Raw genomic sequence first — 26,146 nt, forward strand, 5'->3', positions numbered from 1 at the left:
GAAGAAGTCTTTTCTTAGGCTCCTACACACAAGGGGTTCATATCCCCATTTCTCCGTCTTGCTAACTCCTCAGTCTTCTCAATTTATGTACCCCTTCTTCAGAAAGATCTTCTTGGATTTCACCCCACTAAATTGGTTTCATCTTTTATGCTCTTTTCCAGCACCCCATTCTTTTCCTTCTTTACAACTATACCAGTTTATAATTCTGTAGTTACTTGATTATCTGTCTTTTGGGGTAGATTCTGAGTTCCATGAGGACAGGGACCCTATGTGCTCAGCACAATATGCCAGGACCTAACAGTGCCTGGCACAAAAGCTCTGAGATGTGGATGAGTGAGCACCTGTGACTAATGGGTTGAAATGAATGAACAGGACACATTCTCGGTCCTCACAGAGTTTATTCTGAGGGTGAAAGATCTGTTAAAAGGCAATCGAAATACACCTTGATAAATGTTATGACATAAGAGCAAGACATGTAGGTAACATATGAAGTATTAGGTAGAGGTAAGAGCGTAGGCTTGGACCTGACTGATCCAGTCTGAAGGCCTGTATTATCTCTATGTGACTTTGGGCAGATTACTTAACTCTCCTCACCCACGGGATGAGAGTAATAATACCTACTTCACAGGTGTGTCATAAGAATTAAATGAGAAAATTAACATAAAATAATAGAGGCTTACATTATTAAGTACTTACTGTATACTGTACATTGTCCCAAACACTTAGGTTTAGCTGAATGAATCCTCAGAGTGAGCCTGTACAGTGGTTGTAATTATTGTTTTACCATTAAGGAAAGTGAAGTCCAGAATGGTTCGTGAATTTGCCACAGGTTTTAGACCCACCAACTCTTAGAGCTAGAATTCAGACCTAGAGTTTAAATGTAGAATGTGTTGAAATGTGTGCCCTGCACCACCATGCCAGGCTGCCATGCTTGAAAATACCATTATTCTTCTATCTAACCATACACGCGTACGTATGTAGTAGGGATATTTTATTTGAATCCTATATAAGACAAAAGTGCTAAGCCTTCTGTGTCTTTTTTAGGGGCTTCCTGTAATATGGTATTAGCATTAGAGTTCGGGAAGGAAAGATTGCCATTCTCAGATGTTCCTGTTTTTTCAGAGCCGTATAACCTGACCAGCAGTTATCTAAACATATTACATTCAGGGTCTAGAGCAAAGGGAGTGTTTACTAACACATAGTGTATTTAGTAGTAAAGTGACAGAATTCTCTCTTCTCTTTTAGTGTCACCCACAAAATAAAATTCCCTCTCTTTTTAAAAAAAAATTCCCTCCCTTCATTTTGACCTGCTTATTTCTTAGCATTAGTTGCAGTTTTCATTTCCTAAGTATTTTAGTGCATCTCTATCTCATTGTTTGACCTGAAGTTAAATGATTTCATAAACAGCAGATTTTTAAGAATCCTTTCCTTTTGTGGTGTCTTCTGTACATGGCAGTGGGAAGCCAGTGGTTCCCCTGGGTGGGTTATAGGTGTTTCGGAGCCCGGGGGCTCCGCACATCTGGTGCGCAGAAGGAACACTGTGAACCTGAACTCTTGGAAGAGAACCAACTACATCTTGAAATAGAAATCCATTTTGCTATATTTGATGCTGCCAATCACACTAAATGATTTTGGAATATTACATTTTTTTGACAGGAATTACATTCATTATACTGAATGTCGTTGAGATGCATTAATTCCTTTCTCCTGATTTTGTCATTATCTCGATGAATTCTGAGAGACATTTTATATTGTTAATCGCCCTAGTGAACTAACATTATTTTTCTTATTTTCCCTCATCTCAACCAATTCTTTTTCAGGAGATGGGATAGAAGCACTGTGAAGCTGTTGGGTGGGTATCATGTGCTCTTTGGAGGCTGGGATGCTTAGCCTGCAGGTCCTGAGAAATGTTATTGCCAGAAGGGTTCACGTTTTGAGCCTTTGGCTATTTGGAGTACTGCTTTCATATGGAATCTCATAAGGTAAATTCTTAAAAAACAGAGAGACTTCTGAAAGGGTCCCTAGTCCTTTCCAATTTGAACTGATATGTTGTCATCTCCTCATTGCAATATTCTGAATATGAAGTTCTATCTGAATTGAATTTAATGATTTTAACCTAGAATTCGATCTAGGATTTACGATGCTCGTTCCAGAATTTTCTCTTATCCTTTTGCTCTATCCCCTGGTTATATACCTTTGGGTCAGGCCTTCAAATTCTGTCTCAATTTGCTCTTCGTATGGTAATGTGAACTTTTTTCCTTTTAATTGTCAGAGTTAATCAGGGATGTTGGGGCTTTTTCTAAGAAATTTTAGGGGGTTTAGGTCCATGTGGATCTTAAAGCTTTCCATTTCTACAAAATAGAAAATTGAAACATACCCATCTATAAAACAAAGTTTTAGCCTTAAGGTAATTTCATGAAAGTTTCTCCTACATCACCTTTCCTATTTTGTTGCTAGTGAGCCAGACAAAGAGGTCAGAAGAGAAGTTTAATAGAAGTTTCAGGTCCTTCTACTCTATTGAATTTTGCTCCTAATGCCTCTTCTTCAATAACATTGGAGACAGTAGAAACTGTATACTAGGTAAAAGGAATATGGCTTCACAGCTGCAGAACTGTTCTTTTCACATATTATTGGTCTTCTTCAGACACTTTAAAGAGTTGAGAGAATAGCTAAATTTCATGTCTACATCAGAATGACATTGGTGAGAGCTTTTGAGATTGTGTCCATTTTACTAAGCACAACTCTTCTTATGGAAAAATTACTTTCTTTTTGGTTATTTTGGTGCCTTCCTTTAAAGAAAATAGTGGTTGCTATATAGCTGTTAAGTTATTTGTAAAAATGATGTTATCCAAGAGCCAAGTATTGTATTATCCAGTAAAATCTCTTATATCACTGAGTGAATACATGTCTCCACTAGTGTTTAGAACCAGGCAAAAATGGTCAAGAATTGCTCTTTTTTTTTTTTTTAAAACTAGGAGTATGGTGTGCTAAAGTGGTCATGACATTGCAAGTTTGATTAACATTTTCAATGTATCTCATGGCTAATTCTGACTTCTATTTTTTTCTTCTTAAAATCATCAGTATTTAAACCTCATTATTTTAATTATGTCCAATTAAATGTGCTTGCATAATCAGTATATTTTGTTACATGCATTCATAAAGAGAGCACTTTAAGATGTTTTGCATACTGACTTTCATAATATGTTAAATTTGCATGCTTTAAAATAGGTTTTGTGTAGAAGTTTTAGGTAACACATGTGGTAGGTATATAAATCAGATAGTGTATTTTTTACCTGTTAAATAAATGTCTTGTGAGATATCTTTTCTTTCTGGTTCTTAGTTCGGTTCATTTTACTATCTAAATTATCTTGACAGTACTCTTTAGATAACCTAGATATATGCTAAAAGCTAAAACACAATACTAGCAAAGGAAAAATTGCATGTATGCAAATATTTGGAAGTGTTCTTACTCTGTAAAAACATAATAAAAGGACATGCCTTTGTTAGAGTGCTGTGCAGATTAATTATTGCCCCAGACACCATGAGGGCATAAGTCAGAGTCCTGTGATGAGTTGTGGTGCAGGTTTGGGAGTCACTGGCTTTGCCACGTGTCAGCTTGAAGACCGCAGGCAAGTTGCTGAGACCTCTGTGTCTCACAGCCTCATCTGTACATTGGGGATATTTATACCTATTTATTGAGTAATTATGAGAATTAAGTTGGATAATGCCAAACAGTAACTGCGTAGTTAATTTATAATTTTTATACCTCTAAATAAGAGTACAGGGGTATTTAATTTTTCGATTGTCCTTCTAAAACATCTTGAGATAAGTTGGGCATGTCTGTTTCCTCTGTGAAATTTTCATGGTACTCATCCCTGAAGAGAGATGGGAAAGTAACTTTTCTTTGGTGGGAGTCTGCTTGACTGGTGACTCATGCACTTTCTCTATCTGGAAGACAGTGATCAACATAAACATGAAAAGAAGTGACTCCCATTTGTTGAGTATAGATGTTAACAATTTACTTAAAAGACAACTGTAGAAACTCTTGGCTTCAGAGCATTGGTTGAAGAGACTTACAAGTGTCCAGGCCAAGTGTGGAACCACAGATAGAGTGGAAGGTTCATCTGTGAAGAAACCAGGCCCTGGGAAAAACAAAGCATATAAATTTCCAGTGCTTAAGGTAGAAGACGTAGGCCTTTGCTATTTACCACTACCCGTGTTCTTCTTCACTAACAGGGATGATTAAAGACTACTCATAGCAAATCACATATCTTCCAGATGCTCTTCCTTCTTTGATATGGCAGAGTTGGAAAGATCGATTTCTTCAATGTCATTGATACATAGCTTACTTTTTATTGTCAGGAGAAATAATTCATCTGGTTTGTTTTTCCTTCCCTGTCACTGTATTTTATTTTTAGTCTGGCACTTAATTATTTCAGTTATTCAAAATGAAATAATCTTAAACATCTACAAAATACAACATAATATGTATGTTGTGGGACTTACATGGTCCCTATTTTAAAATTTATAATAATTAGGGATTTTTTATTTATGAAGTAGTTTAGAACTTTTTAATATGTAAGAAAAATTCCTTTTAAAAATTAAAATATGTAATGAAACTTTATGAAGTCATTTGGCTTTGATTAAGCCATCTAGTAATAAATACAAGGAGAAGCCCTCAATAGGGAGGGCTGGTATCTCTAGAATTCCTAATTTTTGTAATTTCCCCCCCATAAATTGTAGAATTTCTTACTTGGATGCACAAATAGTTTAGAGACTTATTTGGATTCACAGAAATAACTTTGGTGGAATGAAATATGTGTAATAAATCACAAGTGTATCTTACAATAGCACTTATACGTATAAGTCCATTATGGCATTTATCACACATGGTATTATTTATGAATCTCTGCAACCAACTGTATACCCTAACTAGACCATGAGATCTTCAGGAGCTAGTATATTTAGATCCCAGTGGAACTATCATTGAACTTTGAGTTTCTTTCTTTTTTTTTTTTTAAGTTTATTTATTTTGAAAGAGACAGAACACATGCGTTATAAGGGGAGGGGTAGAGAGAAGGAGAGACAGAATTTAGGCAGGCTCCATGCTGTCAGCACAGAGCCTGATGGAGCTCGAACTCACAAACTGTAGGATCATGACCTGAGCCAAGATTAAGAGTCAGATGCTTAACCAACTGAGCCACCCAATACCTCTCTCTCTGTCTCTCTTTTTTAATGTTTTATTTATTTATTCACTACACCCCATGTGAAGCTCGAATTCATGACTCCGGGATCCAGAGTTGCATGCTTCCTCTGACTGAGCCAGCCAGGTGCCCTCAACTTTGAATTTCGAAGTCCCATTCTCCCTTTTTTGCTTGATAATGTTTATATGTTTTATATGAGCAGAGGATGCCATTTCTCCCTCAAAAGGTTGAAATCCACTGCCATGTGGTTCGACCTTCTCTTTAAAATTGAGTAGTAATGCATAATCAAATGAAGCTGACATTGCAAATTGCAACTACATTCAAGTCCTCTGTTGCTGGGAAATTTTAGCATTTGCCTTTACTTTTTTAATGATCAACATTAGTTTTAACCTTTGGTCATTGACAGCCTAGATCCATGAAACCATCAAATTTGCCACAACCCAAGCTTCTTCATCCAAGTGCCCTACAGAGTTGGTGGTCACTGGGCACCCGTGGCCTTTTTGGATCTAACCTGAGGCACTTCTCTATGACTTGCTCCATTCCCTTCCCCATGCCATAGACACCCTAGTTGCTGAATACCCCGCATGCTCTTATGCCTTGGCTTAAGTTTCCATCCAACCTAATCCTGTCTCTTCACCTTTGAAACTGTAATCACTCTTTAAGGCCAAACCATGTTTTGGATTTCTCCATGAATGTATTCTCCATGTATCCTCCCCATGTTCTCTGGTTTCAGTCAGTCTCTACATTCTCGGTGTTCCCATGCTTGTGTATATGATTACTTTGAGGGTAAGGACAGCTTATTCATCATTGTGGTCACTCAAAGCACTTAGAAGAATTCTGTGTGCATGCTGGGTCCTCAATGATGCTAGTATATATTGTATTAGGCTGAAATGTGTTAATATACTGCCAAGGTGGTTCTTGGATTAGAAAAAGACAGGGAAGGAAATAAGAACTAGAGTGAAAAGGAGGTAAGCAGGATTAAGAAAGTGTCCAGCTTTCCTCTTCTCAGCCCTTAGTCCCTGGAAAACTACTAACTGGGCCTTAATTTAACCTTTTATTTGCCCTACCAGGTACAAAGTACATTTCTCCTAGCTACATCTCTGCTGGCAGGGTAGTAACTATTTTGAAGAATGAGGAGAGTCAGGAGAACTTAACTAGGTAAGGAGAAGTAAATACCCTTGAGTTTTCTCAAAATGATTATATGTGTAGGAGTATATGTAAGTAAATGTTCTCAAGGCTGGATTAAAGCTAAGGAGCATCACAGTTGGCTTTTTTATAACAATTCTCATTGTACGCCCATAACAGAACTCCAGGAGAACTTTAATTAAAACCCAAGTAGTCAGCGCTTTTTTATTAGAACACATTAGTGATCTTACATTTTATATCTCTTTCATATTTTAAGAGCTATTATAATAAACAATGACAGTGATATGAAATCCTCAGGATAGTTGGAGGTTGGTTAATTTGTTAGCAGTAAATAGGTACAGCTGTTCTGTTTGCTGTGCATAGGTATTACCCTCCGCTTTGTTCTGAGGTTAAGTGCCATTGATTTATAACTTGGAAAATAAATTATTTAAAACCATATGTGATTACTGCTATACCATAAACATAGTGATTTGTAGTAAAATGTACGACTTCACTATATTTTAGAAATTGATGTGTTAGCATAAACTTATAAAACATTTTAGAAGTTCATTTCTCTATTATTGTAGGGAATCTATAAATCTTATCCAACCCCTATTTTTTATGGAAAAAACCCTGAGAGTCAGAAAGGGATATGACATTTTTCAACACACAAAGTTTCTCAGAGGCAAAGCCAGCACTAAATTCAGAGTTCCTGACTCTCTAGCATCTTTGCTGCTTTTTAGTGCTTGCATTGGAAAAAGGTAAAGATGTAGTATAATTTTATAATCATGGTTTTTGACGCTTTGAGAGTGAAGTTATTTCTCCAAGTACTTTGGACTACAAGCTGCGGAAAGTTAATTCTGTTACTGTCATCTGGATTTCTCTTTCTCCCCAATCCCTGTCCTCTAAAAAACACCAGAAATAGTTAATTCGGTGTTTGAGTCAGGATTAGCGAAGTTCAAAAAAAAAACCTACTTCTTTTAAGGATCATTTGGTTCTTAAGGATATTAATCTATTTAAATTATGTCAGATAAAAGAATACGTATTAGAACGTGGAAAGATCTTATAGAACCCAACTGCACAACTTGATACAGGCCTCTTAGGAGGTGATGGTTGACATTAATCTCTCTCTCTCTCTCTCTCTGTCTCCCTCTCTCTCTCTCTAGCAGCTGCTTTCTCATTTCGTATCCTGTGAGACTTCTCTGTTCTGTTCCATCTCACAGACCAGCTTTCTCTGCTTGTCATTGTGAATGTGGGCAAATATGGCTACAAGTAAGTCCCTCTATGACCCTGCAACTCCAATACCCATCACTGTCTGACCAGGTTCAATCCATGTATCTTACAGTGCATAGATCTGAAAGAATAATCAGGATCACTCATTGGCCAGCCATTGGCTTTAAGCCAACCACTTCATCTTTGGTTACAGCTTCAGAAAGATTCCCTGAGAAGAGGCTATGTGCAGGGCAGGCAGATGGGCTGATATACCCGCTTGTACTCTCCTTTGTGTCTGAATATTTTTCACTTACCTCAGAACCTCTTTCTTCCTCAGTTACCTGCCCATAATCTCTACAGATATTCCTGCATCCCGCTAGTGGGTGGTATTTAGGGGTACATAGTAGCCAGAATTTTTTATTAGAGTGAGATCTACTTTTTAAAAAAAAATTTATGTTTATTTTTTGAGAGAGAAATAGCAAGCTAAGGAGGGGCAGAGAGAGAGAGGGAGAGAGAGACATCCCAAGCAGGCTCCACGATGTGAGTGCAGAGCCCCACACAGGGCTCGAACTCATGAACTGTTGAGATCATGACTTGAGCGAAAACCAAGAGTCAGGCACTTAACTGACTGAGCCATCCAGGAGCCACTTAGAGTGAGACTACTTTGATGCTATTCCTGTCCTGTGTACTTCATGTACTTCATGTTTATGGAATCCTGAGGTTATCTAAATGGTACTGTATAAAATGTCCGAGTTAATCAGGGTAGACTTTGTGCAGCCACTCAAGGACTGAGCACCAGTTTTTAGTGCTTCTTTAGCTAAATAATTGCACTGAGTAATTGGTTAGGTTTGTTGAACATGTACAGTATGTTAGGCTTATTTCATACTGTAATTGCCAAGTTTGCTAAGGTGCCTTAAAATGTTGTTGTTGTTTTTTATATATATATATATTTCTGTCTCACATGACCTGAGAGCTGCAGGTGAGCTGTAACTGTGCCTTAGTTCTAGGTCAACTATGTATCTAGTCTGTGTCTTCTCATTCTAGAGCCTGCACTGAACAAACAGCCCCTGTGTGGGACATGCTCTTCATGAGGAAAGGGCAGAAGAGCAAGAGTCTGAGCAGAACCACACAAATGAATTTATAGCTTCACAGATACGTGTGGGACACGTTACTTATACTTACATCTGTTGGCCAATTCAACTCATACAGCCAAGCTTGAAGTCAGTGGGTTGGGGATATATAAGCCTCTTACATAAAAGGGCAGTAATAACTGTGAATAATAGGGGTGCCTGGGTGGCTCAGTCATTAAGCATCTGAGTTCGGCTTAGGTCATGATCTCGCGGTTTGTGGGTTTGAGCCCCACGTCAGGCAGTGTGCTGACAGCCAGCTCAGAGCCTGGAGCCTGTTTCAGATTCTGTGTCTCCCTCTCTCTCTCACCCTCCCCTGCTCACGCTCTCTCTCTCTCTTTCTCTCCGAAATAAATAAAAAACATTTTTAAAAACTTTTTAAAATTTGTGAACAATGATAATATACACAGACACATATACATACTGCCCCATCCAGTTATCATAGCATTCTTAAATGTGGATATCCTCACCATTGTACAATGTGTTCATTTAACAATTATCTATTTAGCACCTACCATGTCCTAGACACTGTGTTTTTTGGTTAATAAAGGTCAACTGGGGACCATCACTGTGCCATCCCATGTATTTTAACAATATGGGTTTATTTTATTTAAAATGTTGTGACTCTTGTATATACTCCTACTTGTTGTGAAACAGTGGTGTGTTTTTTTTACACTTTTTGGTCACAGGACCCCTTTCCATGCTTAAAAATTATTGAAGACTCCAAAGAGTTTCTGTTATATTTGTCAGTATTTACTATATTAGAAATTAAATTTGAAAGATATTTATTACTTAGAAATAATAACCCCATCACATGTTAACGTAAGTAACTCTGAATAGCTAGCATAAAATATCTATATTTTCTAAAGCACAAGAGAAAATTAACAGAGTGGCATCGTTTTACATTTTGGTAAATCTCTTTGATGTGTGGCTAACTAGAAGACAGGTGTATTCTCATACCTGATTCCAGATTCAATCTCTTATAGTATAATATTTCATGTCACCTCTGGCAAACTCCACTGTATACTCAGAATGAAAAGGACAAAAAAATGTCTCAGTATTGTTCTGAAAATAGTTTTGACATCACAGAGTCCCTGAAAGGCTCTTGGAGACTGGCTGGGGTCCCCAGACTTCCCTTTGAGAACCAAGAGTCCCTTAAACACACTTTGAGAACTGCTCTTCTAAAGTGTATTCTGAAAGCAAGCACATGATACCCTCATTTTCCTGGAGTGCCACCTTTCTGTTAATCTATTTTGTAAGTCAAATGACTTTATTAGTCAGTAGGCTAACTGCTATCACAGATAACCCACTAATCTCTGTAGCTTAACACAGTGAAGTTTGTTTCCTGTTCTCGCCATAATTCAGTTCAGGCCAGGTAGGGGCTCTGATCACACACAGTCATGTAGGGACCTACATTCCTGCCATCTTCCATCTAGAACCTTGGAGTCCTCTACTGGATCTTCCGTATCTGGACAGCAGGTACAGAAGAGAGAGTTTAGAGAATTACATGGGAGCATATTTGAGGTCGCATTCCTCCGGCCAGAACTCCTATAACAGTATTGGAGGCTAGAAAGTAGGGTCTGGCTCTGTGCCCAGAAGAAAAGGAAACAACAGGTTTTGGCCAACACATACCATCTTTTACCAGCTGAGTTTCTAATAAATAAGTTAAAAGAAAATTATAATTTACCGTCAGCTCTTTTGACCTTATGAAACTTAAGTGATACCAGTGCAAAACAATAGTACCTCATGTTTTGAGAAAAATTATAGGGACATGCAGTCTAAAATAATTTTTAAATATTTTAAACTTTTTATTTTGATGTAATTTCAGACTTAAAGCAAACTTGCAAAAATAGTACAAAGAGCTGCCATATATACCTTTTACCCAAATTCACCAATTAGCATTTTACCACATTTGCTTCTACTTTGTGTGTGTGTGTGTGTATGTGTGTGTGTGTGTGTGTGTGTGTGTACATACACATTTCCCCCAAACTATTTGGGAGTGAACTGTAGACCTTCTACTCCATTACTAAATACTTAATTATGTTCCTACTAAGAACAAAGACATTCACTTACATAACCACAGTATAATTTTCAAAACTAGGGTATTCAACCTTGATGTGATATTATTACCTATAGTATAGACCTACTGTCCTTTATAGCACTTATGTTTTTAGTCTAGGATTACACATTCCATTTAGTTTTCTTTGTGTTCAGTCTCCATTAATTTGGAATGGTTCCTCAGCTCTTCTTTGCCTTCACATCAATAACATTTCTGAAAAGTACAGGCTAGTTATTTTGTAGAATGCCCTTTCATTGAGTTTGTCTGATGTTTTCCTTATTAGATTCAAGTTCTACATTTTATACTTTAGAAATATTATGAAGGAGATGTTGTATCTTTCTAAGTACATTTTACCAAGAGGCATATGATGTCAGTTTCTTCCATTTTAGGGGATGGGGACTTTGATCACTTGGTTAAAGTGATGTCTGCCAGGTTTCCTCACAGTTAAGTTACTACTTTTCTCTTTAAATTACTAAGTCATTTGTGGGGATATTCCATGATAGTACATAAGTATCTTGGTCCTCATCAAGCTTTTCTTCACTAGTTTAGCATGATGATTCTTGCTTGAACCAATTATTACTTATAATGGTTGCAAAATGAAGTGAATTTTTAAGTTATTTTCCAGTTCCACCTATAAGAAACAAGTGTGGTAGACACTTGTTGGCTCTGCCTAGCATACTTTGCCACATTTTTCTCTTCTAAAATTTTCAGAGTTTTGTTTGGGTATCTCCCCCTGCCTAATGGCAGCCTTTGTACTTCTAGTAAAAGTGATGATAACATGGCCAGCCCCTGGTGTGGACTTTGATAGGTCAGTTAGCACATTCCATCCACTTAGACACATTTATTTTTTAGGAGTGGGAGTCTGACCTGCACTAGCCCAATGAGAGTGAATTTTAGGGTTCTTGTTTAGGTTGCTGGACTGGGAGCACTATTTGCATCTTGCACCTGACATGTGACCATGAGGCTAAAGCTAAAGCCGACCCAGGTGGCAGAGGAAAGAAAGAAAAAGAAATTGGGTCATCGATGACTGTTTTGAGTTGTTAAATCAGTCAACCCTGAAGGCTGTCCTATTTCTTTGCTTTCCAATTATGTGAGCTAATAGATTTCATCTATGAAGTAAGCTAGCTTGAATTGGGTTTTCTGTTAACTTTTGTTTTTTTGTTTTTTGTTTTTTTTTAAATGTTTTATTTATTTCTAGGAGAGAGAGAGAGAGACAGCGTGAGCAGGGGAGGGTCAGAGGGAGAGGGAGTCACAGACTCTGAAGCAGGCTCCAGGCTCTGAGCTGGCATTCAGCACAGAGCCCGACGCGGGGCTCGAACCCACGAACCGTGAGATCGTGACCTAAGCGAAAGTCGGACACTTAACCGACTAAGCCACCCAGGCGCCCCACCTGTTAACTTTTGACATAGAGTCCTAACTGATATTCTCAGTAACAAATAGAAATAACTGTTTTACCTGATCTTTTAAAAATGGTAAAGAAGATGTTTGCATACAACTTTTCCAACACAAAAAGAAATGGGCATAACGGTTTGTTTATTTCCTCACTAGCTTGGTGATAGCACCCTGGCATAGGCTAGTAATGAAGGTTAACATATCAGAATTGGCAAGCTATGTCCAATGTGTCAAATGGCCCATGAGTTTCACAGTTGTAGAGAGAGGTTAGATTCATTTGACTTATTCAGTTAACCAAACCAGCTTCAGTGAATTCAAGCACAGTAGGGGCATCAAACGCAGGTATGTTGGAGCATCACATGAAGCCAAAGGACAATGGTGCAGCTGGGCGTGGAAGCCAGCATTAGAAAGCCTTAAGTATTCTCTCTCTCACTTCTCCATCTCAGCTGTTCTGTGTTTTTGCTCCATTTCCAGTCCTACCAGGCAATTTCAAAATACCTAGAGAGAGAATATGATTGTGTTAGTTTGGGTCAGGCATTCACTCCTGTTCAGTTCAGTTGTGCTCATTGGTATAAAAATGATTTCAGAAGACCTAGCCCTGAGGGTATGAAGATTTCAGGGAGTGAGTCAGAGACTCGAGAGTTGGCTACTAGAGAAACATTTATGAATGCCACAACCAGCTGAAGGCATAATTGTAAGCAGGAATAATTGATCCGTGATGCCTTTCTTCCCTCTCAGGACTTCTGCCCCTCATTATTAGCCTATATTTCTCTCATTTGAATTCTTCCTAAGATACTCACTAATAAGATCTTAAGATGTGGGTTGTTATCATTTCCAGGATATGTTTTATTTTACTAAGTTCGTGTTTTGCACCAGAGGCATCAGCAGCCTTGGCTTGCAAATCCTTGGGCCCCACTCCTAAAATACCGAGAGAGAAACCAGCAATCCGTGTTTTAACAAGTCCTCTAGGTGATGCCTGTGCCCTTGATGTCTGAAAAACACTGCCATGCGGAATTCTGGAAACCCATGAGGTGGCCAGAACCCAGGCTCCGTCTTCTTCCCAGCATCTGTTCCCTGGTTCTGCTGGACTATCAGAAATATGGCCAGATTTTCCTCGCCCGTTGGCTCAAAAGAGAACCCCAAGCTCTGGCCACTAAAGAGGGAAAGAGATTTGAACTACAGAAAGGTTGCTGTCTGCAGCTCTGAAGTCTGGCTCTTCAGTTTAGACCCAAGGGCCCACCCAATGCATCTAACATTTCTGAACATTTTTCTGTCTGTGTGTGCAGAAGTCTGAAAGCCTGTTTCTTCTCCACGTCCCCCCTCTTTCTACAACTCCCTCCCTTCTCTTGCTTATTTTCTCTTTCCCTCATTTTATTTCTTCTTTCTCTTCTTCATCATTCCTCTTCCCCTTCTTTTTCTTCTTCCTTTTGCCTTCTCTTTCATCTCCACCTTTTTTAATTCTTGCCCTTTGCCTTCTACTTTTTTTCTTTTTCATTGTTTTTTCTCATTTTCTTTTTCCTTCTCCTCATTTCTTGTAATTCTCCCCCGTTCTTCCTCCTCCTCCTCTGACTTCTACTCCTTGGAGGGATAAACTCGCTCAAGAAGAGAAGTTGAATGCCAAAGGGCCAAAGAAAGTGATCGATGCCATTGCCATCATACTGGTTGCTACCTACAAGCATCCATAGACACTCAGGGTACCTTCAGGATTATCCGGGGTCTGGGACTGCCCATTCCTGCACCTATTCAGCAGGATCCAAGTTTTCCAGCCCTGGGTCCCCTCAGCCTCCTAGCCCACCCCCTACCCTGACTTACACTGCTGTGTGCTGGTACATGTCTACCAGTGAGCACTGCAGAGGGGGTAGGGTATTGAGAAGCCCTGATACTGAACATTTCTCATTTCTGTGTGGTAAACGTTCCCACTGGCTGCTTTCAAGCTGCCAGCCCCACCTCACTGAAGAATGAGCTGGAAAGAGATGCTCACAAGGGCCTCCCACAAACCAGTCAAACCTGTTGTAGCAGACACTAGGAGGGCCTCGCTAGCCATGGCCTGGGGACAGCACTACTGCCTTCCTCCATTAATGCAGATGCTTTGGAGTTAACCATTAATGGATGGATTACTGTAATTTGAAACCTCACATGTTGGTTCCCTCCTTAGTTAACAGACTCATTGTTTTTAGAATGGCCATTGGAATAATTAAAAACAGCAGTATAGAATAATTGCCACAACACCACATTTTAGTTTGATTCAATAAAATTCAACTGCAAATACTGCCCCCCAAATTGCAGCCTTTTCAATGATTTGTACACCCTTTTACTTGTGAGTCTGAGCTCGATCAAAATATCACTATAAATTGACAACACTTTTGGATTATAGATATAATAAAGTCTCGGTTAATATTCAGTTAAATCACAGAATATTCTGTCACCCTATCTTTTTTATTTGCATTCTAAAGCATCTCTGGTGGATTTTTATTATTTTTAAGTAGCTTCACATTATGTTTTATGATACATTTCTTCCTGCAACAGTTTTGCATACAAATGGAAATGTTGGGAATCTAGTTTAAGACTGATCTTATTTTTTTTTTTTTTATTCTGTTATGTGATTGATCTGGTCAGTGAACAAGAAATTCTTCGAGGCCATCCATCACTCCAGGCAGCAGCCGAGCTAAACCTTCTAACTCACTGCTTCCAGTCAGTCATGCAAGATTCGGGTTATAAATATTGAATGTGCAAACAACTGTTTAAATTAGCTGTCCTATCTATTTTATGCAATTTCAGTAGAAAAGCAAGCTGATATATTGTTTAGTGGCAAGAGGTAGAAAGACTGAATTCAGTATTATCCTTCCATACGTCATTGAACGCATCCTGTTGGCAAATATTTAAAATAGATCAAATTAATTCCTGTTCCCTTAAGTTAAATTAGAAAAAAGGCAACTGAGCATGTAATTTATGTAGCTTTTTTGGCTTTTATATTCAAACAGTAGCAAGACTGTTAATAATTGTAAATGTAGCCATCTGTCATAAATATAGTAGCCAGTTGTTAAAAGCTTAGTTCTGTGAATTTTGTTGCCTCTTTGCAATAACAAAAATAGCTTAATATTTGGAAAATATTTGAGGAGGAAGGAAAGTAGCAGCTGGCTTATCCTAGCCTTTCTGGGAAGCATCTAGAATATTGAACATGTGCAGGTGTTTGTTTTTCTGCTGCTCACCGGTATTGGTGCACACAGTAGATAAAGTTGCCAGTCATCTGTAGTGACTTCAACGAGCCCTTCATATGTAAAGAATTTAGGTAAACTTCCAAAACTGCTGTCTGTGTTTTAAGTTTATTCTTCAAATCATAGTATTCTGGGAACATCCTTTCAAGTAGCCTCCATTAATAGCAATATGAACTGCTTACAAAAGAGAAAATTATCTGTCTCCCTCATAGGCGTGCAGGGTGTTCGGCGTGGGTCTCTTGGTAGTTGGATTGCGACCTATGACAACCTACCCGAAAAGCTGGGCAAGGTTATATGTTACATTCTGTGGCAGACACTGCTCACTGCTTACCCACATCCATTTTTCTCTTCTTCCTTTAGCAGAATTTTGGTTGGGATATCAGTGAACCCAGCTAAACAGACACACCTTCCAGCACCCCCGTGTCACTAGAGACGGCCCCATGACCTAGTTCTGGCCAATGAAATGCAAGTAGAATTTCGCTTGGCAGTGCTCACAGGAAAGCTTTTTAAAAGGGACAGACTGCGCCGACTTGTTCCTTTAGCCCTGTGTCCTTTGGCACTTTGCTCTTGCCTTGTTTTCTGCTCCAAATATGAATACGGTGCATGGAAGTCAGCAGCCTTCCTTAGGTTATGAATGCAAAAGCTGTATGTGAGGATGGAAGAGAGGAAAGGGGCGGGGGGGGGGGGAAGGGNCCTGTTGGTAGACTTGAGTGAATAAATAAACCTCCTTTTTCTTTAAACCACTATTTTTCTGCGGTATCTGTAGCTTAACACACCCCTAACTGATAAACTTCTCTTTCTAAATTAACTAAGTCTTCATGAAGTTATACTTGTGTCTTTTAAAATATTGTCTGTTGGGGCGCCTGGATGGCTCCGTCTGTTAAGCGTCTGACTTCCGGCTCAGGTCATGATCTCGCAGTCTGTGAGTTTGAGCCCTGCATCAGGCTCTGTGCTGACAGCCTGGAGCCTCGTTCAGATTCTGTGTCTCCTCCTCTTTCTGCCCCTCCCATGCTCATGTTCTGTCTCTCTCTGTCTCTCAATAATGAATAAAAATGTTAAAAAACAAAAAAACACCTTAAAATATTGTCTACTTTGGAATTACAAAACTGAACTTTGCCTTACATCCTCATATGAAAACAAATTGAACCAGGCTTGCTGTATGAATAAACTTCATGATTGATAAATGTAAAAATGGTATTGTGTGATCATTTTAGTAATAAAGATCACAATCTCAACATAAAGCTCAGGGAATTTTCTTAATGTCATCTCTCAAATCTTATTTCCTTTCATCTTTGATCAATTCCTATCATCTTTTCTTACCCTTCAAGTGCTCCTAGTCAGACAGAGGCTAGTTTATAAACAATAATAATGTAGTGTTACAAGTCCTAGAAATATTTGTCACAAATGTAAATCTGATTTTGTTATTTCCATGCTTAAAAGCTTTCCGTAGTCTTTGTTGTTATACTAAAGGCTTTTTTCTTCTGGCTCTGTCTGTCTTGTCCAATCACATCTCCCTCCTCCCAAAATGTTCCCTCCGCGCTGTGCTGTTTAAAACCGCTGGGCTTCTGGTGGGCTCCCGAAACTATACCATACTTTCCATTCTTTAACATCCTTCCTTATCCTTTAACTTGGGTGCCCATCTCTCATCTCCATCTGTGAATTCCACTCATCCTAAAAAACTTGTCTTCAGACGCCTTTCTCTTTGAAGCTTTCCTGACTCTTCTACCTTCATCTCTTGTGCCTTCCACAGCATTCTCTTTATGCTTTTATTTTACCATTTATTAGGTTGGTTTATATTTATTTAAGGTCTGTCTTTCCCAGGAGACTAAGTTCCAGGAAGAGTCTATACTTTGTTTTGCAGCTTCAATATCTAAGTCAGAATCTGGAATGGAGTAAATAGTAAAAAATTTTTAATGTCTTTAGAACAAGAAAATTAAAAAAAAAAAAAAACTTTCCACACCTCTCATTGAGTGCTAGGATTATTTACCTGTTTGTTAATGTATCTCTGCGAAGGAAATGCTGCCAGTATTAGAGTTTTCATCAGTTTTATAACAAATAATCGTCCATCTGAGTCATCTGTACGTCTTGCTTGTGGGTCTTTAATTTTTGAATTACATACTACACATTGCATGCAAAGAACAGTAAAGCTTGAAGTAAATAACATTCACCTCCAAAAAGAACATACCCTTTCCTCTTAGGCCAGTGGAGGAGTCAGGGGCTGAGTCAGTCCGTGGTCAGGCTGGGGCAGGGCTTTAAAGTTTGAAGCTTCTGTGTAATTCAGTCTGTTACTAATCTTTTGAGGGCAAGATTAGATCTTTTCCCTTCAACGGAGCATGAGCTCTGACCACTGGCAAGATTTAGCACATTTCTAAACACATGGCTTTCCAAGCTGTAAGAGGTCTCTGTCGCCTTTATAGCCTAGATGCCAAGTCTTTGGGCCCCTTGGGAGTGCTCTTTGTTCTCAGTCCTGCCCCTGGCTTTCTGTGCCTTGGAAGATGTGTTTTCCCCCTGCTGCCTGACCCAAGCCTCCTGAGGAAGGCTACCATGTACACTCTGTGAAGGCCAAGAATTCCTTGGAAAGCTAACCCTCAGCTCTTCTGGTCACCCCCAGCCTCCAGTAGCTGAAATCCCAGAGTGCTTTAGATGGATGAATTTCCCTTCACTTGCTACATTCTTCACTAGAATGTAGAGTTCTACCCTCTACATTCAGTATACTTCCCCCAGCCCTTGGTGAAGACCTATGGGAAAACATTGGCAGACAGGCAGAGGCTTGCTTAGGTGGGGGTGTGTGGGGGGAGGGGAGGGAGGAGGGGCTTATCAGCATTCTGATCCATCACTGCCTACATGCACCTAGTACAAGCTTATCCCCATCCATAGCCAATTCTTTATCTTTCTTTTACCCAGCTCCAACTAAGAACAGGCACTGGCCATTGGTTTTAAATACTTTTCATTGACAAATAACAGTGTATCTTGTGTGTCCTTTCCCTTCCTCTACATCCCCATATTATCAAAAGGTATATGTCCTTATTGTATTCATTACATATGGAAGGAAATAGTTTCTGCTTTCTTAAGGCAAACAAGAGGTTCTTTTCACGAAAGCCACATTTGTTTTACCTAATTCAGGATGTCTAGGATATTTTGCAAGTAAAGTTTATTAGTTCATACTGTCTTTTAGGCTTCATCAAATCTAGAAATGAGAATAATCAATTAAATTTGATTCGTTCACAAATAATGTAGTCTATTGACCACAAGAAAATTAAGAATCAGATTATGAAGGGGCACCTGGGTGGCTCAATCAGTTGAGCATCCAACTTCAGCTCCAGTCATGATCTCACAGTTTATGGGTTCGAGCCCCACGTTGGGCTCTGTTCTGACAACTCAGAGCCTGGAGCTTGCTTTGGCTTCTCTCTCTCTCTCTCTCTCTCTCTCTCTCCCCCCTCCCTTCTCTCGATCTCTCACACGCGTGCTCAAAAATAAACATTTTTAAAAAAGAATCAGATGATGAAAACATTCAGTTACATTAATATATTGAAAGTTTTATGACAATAAGAGCTAATGATAGATCTATGACAGTTACTGCCTGCCTAGGAACAGAGTATGGGCACAGTATTTCATATCAGATGAGTTTATCTAAACTGAATAAAGTGATATAAAATGACTGAACACAAATACAAAATTTAATTTATAAAAAATTACATAAGAGCAAAATTTGAAAATTATATGAAAGCAAAATTCATACATGGTACATGTTAATTATGTTATAGTCTCTCAATAGAGTGTGGTATTTACCAGAGAACACAGTGATGTATAAGATGACTTCGCATCAGTTAGCTTTTTTTGCATAACAAACCACTCCAAGGTTCAGGGGCTGAAAAGTATTATGTACTGTTTCTCATGCATCTAAAGGGTGGGTTGGAGTTGACTGATATTGGCTGGGCTTGTCTGGGTAGCTACCCCATAGGGGACAGTTGACCTAGACACTCCCCTCCTATGCCATAGCACAAGGACCCTATCCTTCAGCTGAAGGGGACAGACAGAGTTAGGGGAGTTGGCCAGGTGCCGTATGGCCAGGTGCCACATGTTTAATCAAAACAAAGAACACATACTGAGTCTGAAACAAGGAAAGGTATTCCCACGCAAGGTTATACATTCAGCACAGGCTATGAGGACTTTTCTTTATTTCTTGATAAGAAAGTATTCCAGGCTAAAGGCCTATTCTTGCACAGCTGATGGGGGGTTGAAAGACTACACACATGAATCTGCCTTTCCAACAAGTATTTTCACAAAAAGTGTCAGTTAACCCAGTCAGTCTGTTAAGAGAAACTCCCCTGCATTTAGTTTAAGCAAAAACCAATTTTGGAAAAAGCCATTAGTAATTGGAGGCAATGCAAGTGAAGTCAGAAAATCTTCCTATTGTATATTTTAAGTACAGGCTCCTCTGCTTTCTTCCTGCAAGTTAGTTTCACGCCTGCCCTGTAATGCTCCATGGTGGCAAAATTAGGATTGACCAATTTTTACCATCATCAGGCATAGTCTGCGACTTAGATATATTGACTGCTCCATTTTCATGTCATGTCTGGAAAATAGAAACAGATGTTTTCAGACTTGTCCCACTAAAATGAGATTTCATCTGTCTGTGTCTAGACTTACTACCATTGCCAACACTGTGTCTCTGATATTTTTAATGTGGATCTTTATGGGGATACATATGTGGTGCTTTGGCATATATGTGACTGTTGGTTTAGAAAGGTAAAGAATAGTACTATAAATATAGTCCAACTGTGAAAGCATCCTATAGCTCGCTATTCTGAAATGCATCTAGCTTTCCAAGTATTAACTCTGTGTCTGAATCTCTTGAGTAGATTAGGTTACAAAACACCTGTAAGTGACACATACACACCAAATTTCTGGCTAATAGGTCTGTGCAGTGAGTCTTCATTCCTTACTCTCCTATTCAGAACTTGTGTAGAACTATAACATCTGCTTGCCCTATGCCCACTCCTTCTAGCTGTTGTCTTGGAAAAAAAAAAAGAGAGAGAGAGAGAGAGAAATAAGAAACTAGGTTGTTATAATGCATAAAATGAGTATCTTCCTTCAGGTGACCAAGAATCTTATATACAACATCTCATAATTCTTAAAACTTTTCCATTTTTTTCCACCTCCCTTCTGTAGTGCATTTTTAGCACAGATAATTAGTGCATTTCCCATCCCCTACAAACTCTGGTAACTCATGAAATGCTTACAAAATAGGACTTTTGATTCATCATATAACCACAGAATTTTTCGTCAGAAATCCTGGATGTCTTATAGCTTTGCCATTAACCAAGACCTTGGGCAAGTGATTTAATTTTCTAGGAGCTCCAGCTTTTTTATATGAAAAAGGAGAAAATGCCTACTTAATAGGTGAGGATTAAGTTTGATGATAAAAAGAAAGTGCTTTTTAAGCTGTACAAATGTTGGTTCCTATTAAAAGAAGGTTTCAAGTACTCTCCTTTTCATATAAACTTTAAGTATCAGCTGCTTGCATAAGGAAGAAAGATGAAGAAAAATAGAACCAATCCCAATTGATAAGCCCAAGGACATTGATGTGGCATCTCTCACTCTACCTGGAAACCACCCCAAGTATATTGGACTTATGGTTGAGAGTAGGAATAATAGAATGTAAAATTCAGCAGCACTCCCTATGGTGTTGACTTGTCAGTAGCTTATATTGTTTTCCCCCCTTCAGGTGTCCAGGATACACTTTAGTATTTCTTACAATCAAAACTATAGCATCATCAATGATGGTTCTTAAAACATAAATTATTAAGTAGATGTTTTTTTTATTTTTGAATGAGATTTTAATTAATCGCATTTAGTGCCTAGGACATGATAGTTGCTCAACAAAATTTAATGAGTGAATGATTTCCCATTTAAAAATACTTCCACTAGCTTTTCTCCCATAACACCATTTAGTCAGGCTGAATATAAAATACGCTGTTAAGAAACATTCATTTTTCCCAATGACTTTAGAAATTGGAGGTATGACCCCTGGATTTGGACCACGTATCCCTTAGGAAGGAAGCTAATGTTCATTTAGCACATGAGTATGACAGGTGCTCCTGGCAGTATCAGCTCAAACTCTGGAGTAAGAGGTGGTTACTAGTTCCCTTTTGTAGATGAAGAAACTGAGGTTCTAAGACTATCCTTCCCAAGGCTTCTCAGCAGGCTAAGAAGTGGGACCCCAACTCAGTTATTTCAAGCTCTGACAGTCCATATGCTTTTAATTGCATTGTCTCCTAGGCAGTGGTTAAGATAGTGGCCAATCATGTGGCATTTCAGTACACCGTGGGTATTTTAAAATGCTAAAAGTTATAACCTTGCTTAGTAGTTCACCTTTTCTATTTAGAAAGTTCCAGGTTTTAGAATCCTGTCTTTAGCACAAGTCACCTTTCTGTCTTTCTATCCTTCCCTTCCAGTCACACTCTTTGGCAGAGGGCCTGGGGAGCCCCTGACTCCTAGAAGACCAGTGACATCAGGAGTTCCCTCTTCCTCCCCAAGGCCACCCTTCATTAGAGGTGCTGCCTGACTGGTTTTCTGCTTTCGAGATTTGAGGAAGACTTTCTTCTTCAAAGGCCAAACCCACAATCCTCAGGGTTACTACCCTCTTTGTTTTCTTGTGTGTGTCTTCTTACTGATCCACATTTTCATAGAGAGGCAGTGTACAATGCCCTGTTTTACTGTGCTATCAAAGAGACCTCAGGTATAAAGTATCAAGTTTAAGTAGAACTTACCGTGCTGTGTTAGTTATTTTAATACTGATTTAGATTTTCTGGATCTTCTTTTTCCTTTTCTTCTGTTTCCATTCAGCCTTTGAATTGACTATTTCGGGGTGCCTGTGTGGCTCAGTCAGTTAAACAACCGTCTCTTGATTTTGGCCCAGGTCATGATCTCATAGTTCGAGGGGCCAGGCCCTGTGTCCATCTGCTGTTAGCACAGAACCTGCTTGGGATTCTCTCTCTCCCTCTCCCTCTGCCCCTCCCCTGTTCTTTCTCATGTGTGCATGCTCTCTCTCCCTCTGTCTCTCAAAATAAATAAATAAACATTATTATTTTTTATTCCAATCTTCATCCTAGTTTTAGTGACATTTAATTGTTTAAGCTTCTTGGGATTCATAGGTGAATTCTCCCTTTTCGTCCTCTAATTTAAATCCAGAGATCTCCATTTTTTCCCCATCAGGTTCACTTCATCCAGTTTACCTCTCTCCATGGGTGACATCCTTTCCTGCCTGAGTGTCTCCTTAGTGCCCTCAGTTTTAGTTCAAAGCATGGTATTTTCCGTACGTTATTCACCTAAGCCCCACCCCAGGTGGTGCCCCGTGAGCTCTGTTCCAGGAGCTCCCCAAATGGGCCTTCCTTTTTGGAGGGACACAGCACTCTACTCTGTAATCACATCCTGCATGCCCTCCAGTTTGCCATCCATTCTTCTGTCTCCATTTCTGTTGGTCTGCACCACCCCCTCCCCCTCGCCCTACCTCTCACATCTTCCTGGATTCTCCCTGAGTCCTGGCTGTCTCATGAACTGACAGGCCCCGATGCGTTTCCAGTTTCCTCCATCAGCATTCCCAGATCCGTCAGGTACCACGGCCTCTCCCTGTCCACCTTGATAATGATTTATTTACAGATCTTATCATCAGGTCATTTTTTCCTCTCCTGCAAAAATTAACACCAGCATCGGTGTCTTTACCATTATCACGGCTCTGTTTCTCTGACTCCAACCTAATCAGATTGCTAAAAATCTTGACTGGCATTTTGAAGCTGAAACATTTCTTCTTCCCCTTGTCCCTCTACCTTTTAGCTTTGTCTACACCCCATTTCTGGTCACTGCAGGAACTCCTGCAAACAGACAACAGTGCGGCAATAAGTAGCAAACGGTAAAAAAAAAAAAGAGGCGAAGAAGGAGAATTCAGATGTGGTAGTTCTGTATTAAATTACAGAGTTGTAATTTAAATTAAATTACTGTTCTGTAAATTAAATTACAGAGACTGGATTTTCTAGTGTTTCAGAAAATAAATACCATTAGTTACAAAACCCAGAGCCCTGATAAGACCTGTTAAAACCTCTTCTGAGTTGGCTCTAGTGACTGGCCACAGTGTGGTCCTTTCCTGGAAACAATCCAGTGAGAAAAATCAGAGGGCCAAGGGCCTGTATAAATATGCAAGGTCTATATCTTCCAGGCTTGGATGTCATCATCTTATAATTCCCCCAGACTTGGTACTTTAGAATCCATCTGTCTTCCCTCCCTCTTCCTGTTTAAGAAGTGTGAGTGAGAATGTGACTCTTGTACCTCCAAATAGTCACTAACCATCTTCTATCTTGTCCTCTCTCGTGATACTGCCAATGTTCCTGCCTTATTCTAGGTCCCTGTCTCAAGCCTGGGGTAGCCCCCTTACTCAGTCTTTCATTCATGTTTTTTAAGACTATTTGGCTGCCTATTAGTCTTATTGCTTTTTCTCTGGTTCCCCAAACTTCAGTGGGTTCTAATTTTCCACCACATAAAGCATACATTCTACTGATCTTGTTCACCTCTTCATAATCTGTGTTCACACTGGTGTCCACTCTTCTTCTACATACAGATCTTGCTTTTCTCCATCAGACACACACCAGCACTCCTGTTCTGCCTTGTGCTTTGCCTCTGGCCATCAGTAAGTCTCCCTCCCAGGCCTGGCTGTTAACAAACCTCCCCTGGTGACTGAGTCCTCATCAGTGATAGTGATGGTAAGCAGCTCAGAGGCAGTGAGTGGTGGTTTAGAATTGGACTGCACACCCACTGTGCAAGTTTGTGTGAATTAACCACTTTGTGCCTCAATTTTATCAGCTGCAAATGAGGATTTTTAAACTACCAAATGATCCCCAACTCTCCATGGCTTGTGACAACACACATTCATTTCTTGCTCATTGCACATGTAGGCTTTGGGTATGCTGCAGCTCTACTCTACCTGTCTTTTTCATTCCAGGGTGCAGGCTGTCATGGTGCCATCATGTTCAGTAGTGTGATGGAGCCTCTGGGTGCCTCTTAGAATTGGTGCTAGTTGGGTCACATCTCTGATAGCCACCGGAAAAGGCTATCACACAGATAGCCTGACCCTAGAGTCATTTGGTAGGGATGTATTTTCTCACAGTGAATGGAGTAGGGAATATATGTCCATAATAATGCAGTCCACCATGTTGTCTCATTGGCCTGTTGTGAAGTATGAATAAGTAAATGGGTGTGAGAGTTTAGAAGGGTGCCTGGCATACAATAAGGACTTAGTAAATGTCAATTTTTCTTTGTTAAGTCTTGTGCCAGGTTTCAATGCTAAGCATCTTCCATATATCTTTTTTTTTTTTTGAGAGAGGGAGAGAGAGAGCATGCTCAACATGAGTTGGCGCAGAAGGAGAGGGAGAGAGAGAATCTTAAGCAGGCTCCACACATGGGGTTTGGTCTTACAACTGTGAGATCATGACCTGAGCTGAAATCAAGAGTCAGATGCTTAAACTACTGAGCCACCAGGTGCACCTCATCTTACACGTCCCTATAGTTTACTTCTCAAGATTGATATTATTATTCCCATTTTGCAGATGAATAAACTGAAGTTTACAGAGGATGGGTACATTGTTCACAGTCACACTGTTTGAAAGAGACAGAGTGGGTATATAAACCAGGCCTGCCAGACTTCAAAATCATTGATTCTGACCCTCTACTCTCCTGGTAGACAGGTATTGGGAAGAATCTCCCTAACTTTATGAGCCTGTTTCACTGCTGCTAGGAATCTCCACAACCCCCATACTCTGTTGTGACCTTGAAGGACTTGCCCATAGACAGCTGCCCACTCAAAGACACACAGCTGCCAAAGTTCTAAGTCTCATTATAATGACCTTCAAATCTGAATTAGTGTCATCGGTTCCTTTATTCAAACAACCTAGAGATCAATTCTGTGGAAAACCCACTGAGTGTGCCTCTTTGAACTTCTGCTAGATGGGTCACATCTGCTCAGATCCTGGACTCTCTCACATGTTTTGAGAGCTGGATTTATATACCACCTTGACCTTATTCTGTGCAGGCTCATACTTGTCCAGTTCCTTGCTGGGCCTCCCATGCCTTTTCCTCAAGGCAGAAGCCAGACCCCACAGGAAGTCCATCAAGGCATTGTTATTAAGAAAGTTATCTATTTGTCCCTCTTCTGATATCTCATCACTGGGCAAACTGTCAAATACAGCATGTGGGCGTTTGCAGTTCTGTGAGGTTAGACCTGTCTACCTTCAAGGCTTAGGCTTTGGAGAATGTCCTTAAAAGACCTTGGTCCTCATGTTCACTCTTCTGAGCCCAGAGCAGGGAAGCCCTTCCATCTCATACTTGGTTGAGTTATTGATAGTATTTCTTATATGAGGATATGAGCTTCATGAGAGTAGAGACCATGTTTCATGACCCTTCTGCTTTTCACCACAATGCCTGCTTTTCACCACAATGCCCACAAGTGTGGGGACGTCATTAGAAGCTTCCAGAGAGAACCTGCAGGCATGAATTAGGTACAGCCCTTTGTTTGCGCAGCACACAGCCAAGGAGCTTTGTCTCTCAGCTTTACAATGGAGACAGTTAGTGTCTGCATAACTGAACCGAGGATTCAGATTCAGTGAGACGCAGTACTGTGAAGTGGTAGGAGTGTGCTCTGGAGCCCACACTGCCTCGTTCACATCCGAGCTCACTACTTACTGTCTGTGAAAACTTTGGGCATCAGTTTTCTCGTCCATAGGATGGGAGTAATAATGCACATCTCACAGAGTTATTTTGATG

The 26,146-nt window shown here is 39.7% G+C and overlaps 1 protein-coding gene across 15 annotated transcripts in view; it reads left to right on the forward strand.

The window, feature by feature from the left end:
• CFAP20DC (CFAP20 domain containing) overlaps positions 1-26,146 on the forward strand; it is a 237,212-nt gene that overhangs the window by 17,889 nt on the left and 193,177 nt on the right. The window contains exons 1-2 of one of the 15 annotated variants that reach the window (XM_077776736.1): positions 6,303-6,362; positions 7,496-7,601. The exons of 13 other annotated variants lie outside the window; for them this stretch is intronic. The gene's annotated coding sequence lies outside the window, so the exon portion shown is untranslated. Of the gene's footprint in view, positions 1-6,302; positions 6,363-7,495; positions 7,602-26,146 lie in introns of those variants that run through there. One more of the 15 variants, XM_077776737.1, reaches the window with a different exon arrangement.

The sequence above is a fragment of the Crocuta crocuta genome, unplaced genomic scaffold (genome assembly GCF_008692635.1).
Source record: "Crocuta crocuta isolate KB4526 unplaced genomic scaffold, BGI_CrCroc_1.0 scaffold87, whole genome shotgun sequence".
In the NCBI taxonomy this organism is placed as follows: Eukaryota; Metazoa; Chordata; class Mammalia; order Carnivora; family Hyaenidae; genus Crocuta; species Crocuta crocuta.